The sequence below is a fragment of the Triticum aestivum genome, unplaced genomic scaffold, assembly GCF_018294505.1.
Source record: "Triticum aestivum cultivar Chinese Spring unplaced genomic scaffold, IWGSC CS RefSeq v2.1 scaffold1613, whole genome shotgun sequence".
In the NCBI taxonomy this organism is placed as follows: domain Eukaryota; kingdom Viridiplantae; phylum Streptophyta; class Magnoliopsida; order Poales; family Poaceae; genus Triticum; species Triticum aestivum.
Window position 1 is genome coordinate 22,535 of NW_025228781.1, and position 1,216 is coordinate 23,750.

Here is a 1,216-nt window from a genome sequence, read left to right on the forward strand (position 1 = left end):
TATATATATATATATATATATATCAATGGTTAGCTCAGTTTACACAAACTTTCCAGGATGCAACAGCCGAGTCACAAAAAATGTGATATAAGAAGATTGAGAATGATAAGACACATCACACATACGATTCGTCAAAAGGGAAAGCAACCATGAGAGCAATTAGAAAAGTTAGAGGCTCTTGCCATCTTGGAAAAGTCATAAATTAACAAAGCATGCAGACTGGAAAAAAAGAAGAAGAAAGCATTTTGTAATGATAGATTAACATAAATTTAGCGCCGATCAGTTAGGGAAATATCTGATGAATTAAACCTCTATCAGCTGGGGATCATTCTGTGAGGTTTGCAAGTTGAATCCACCTTAAGATGTATAAATAAACCTTGTTAGTTAAGCAATTAAGCCCTCCTGCTTTGTAGCTTATAAGTGGCATCGTTTATGCCAAAGCTTCATCCATGCTTGAATTATAATTTTCTAAAATCACATGAGCAACCAGTTTCGATATCGCAAGAGGGAGAGCATGGCACACTTACCTCTGAGATTCGAGTGTTCCCACCTTACAAATTTCTTCATTGCTTTACTTTTGCAAGGTGAGCAAAACGTCCCATCGACCCGTGGAAGGCATCCAAGAACTATCTGAGCCAAATATAATGCTACATAACAAACTTGACTCTTTCTTAAAGTGCAAAATTAATATTGAGTTTCTGACTAACATCATTCCCAAAGAGGATATTCCAGTTTTTGCCCAAGTAAGAGCCAAGACAAGAATGAATCTGACCGTGGATGACTTAAAAGAGGCACATAATCGTCCTCGTTGTGCATGGAAACTTCAAATATGATTTGCACACAACAGCCCAAAAAGATATTTGTTTCTATAATAATTTAAGAGATGAAGAGTAACTGAAATGAGTAATGAATACATAGAATAAAAAGAGAAATACATAGGTGGATAGCTAACCTAGTTAGACAACTCATTCTTGTTTTTTCTCTGGATGTGTTTTCTCCTCGGAATAAAATGCAGACACCAAGGCATCCATTCCTGTGATATAAATGAAATGTGTTTCAGTCTTTCTCTACTAAGCTAAATCAAAAGCTCTGTTCTTTTCTTTCTGCTCCATTTTGAAAAGACCTTCACATACATACAGATACAATTTACAGAATTGCATATACTAAGAATTTCAAACAATTCAATTTTCAGAATGTATTTGCAGTCAATGTTGAC

At 35.2% G+C, this 1,216-nt stretch overlaps 1 long non-coding RNA gene across 2 annotated transcripts in view; it reads right to left on the reverse strand.

Moving 5' to 3' along the window:
* LOC123174626 (uncharacterized) overlaps window positions 1-1,210 on the reverse strand; it is a 3,311-nt gene extending 2,101 nt beyond the window's left edge. For both annotated transcript variants that reach the window (XR_006487216.1, XR_006487215.1), the window contains exon 1: window positions 310-1,210. This is a non-coding gene — a long non-coding RNA (uncharacterized lncRNA). The remainder of the gene's footprint in view (window positions 1-309) is intronic.
* Between the last annotated feature and the right edge of the window lie 6 nt (window positions 1,211-1,216).